This window comes from Phalaenopsis equestris, unplaced genomic scaffold (genome assembly GCF_001263595.1).
Source record: "Phalaenopsis equestris unplaced genomic scaffold, ASM126359v1 Scaffold000053, whole genome shotgun sequence".
Taxonomy (NCBI): Eukaryota; Viridiplantae; Streptophyta; class Magnoliopsida; order Asparagales; family Orchidaceae; genus Phalaenopsis; species Phalaenopsis equestris.
The window spans coordinates 321,988-322,531 of record NW_018164495.1 but is presented as its reverse complement, the minus strand read 5'-3'; positions in this window follow the sequence as shown (position 1 = coordinate 322,531).

Sequence of the window (544 nt, the reverse complement as noted above, 5' to 3'; positions counted from 1 at the left end):
ATATATATATATATATATATATTTATATGTTTACAAAAAAGCCCTCATCTCCTGTTAAAACAAAAGAAAGCTACGCAACTTTTTTTGTTTGGATTCTTATTCTTCGCATCTCCTCACAGCATTGGCCTCCGTTCGTTCGCGACATAGAACCGCCCCTCCGGACTCGCGAAAACCTCCTGGATCCGTCGCCGGCGCCGCCCGTCGCTGGCGTCGCACGTCGCCGGTGTCGCTCGTCGCCAGCGCCGCTCATCGCAGGTCTTGCTCTGTCGGACGCGCCTCTCTCTTTCTTCTTCTTCTTCATCTTCTTCTTCTCTTTTACCTTCTTCCAATTTTTTTTTTATTTTCATTTTTATTTTTATTTCTCTTTTTCTTCTTCTTTCCTTTCTTCCAAACTTTTTTTTTATTTTTTTATTTTTATTTTTATTTTCATATTTATTTTTATTTTTATTATTTTTTTTTCTCTTTCTTCTTCTTCTCCTTCTTCTTTTTCTCGACCAACTCCTCCACCTCGCCATTTTACCTTCCCGGCGGCCCGGGTCTTATC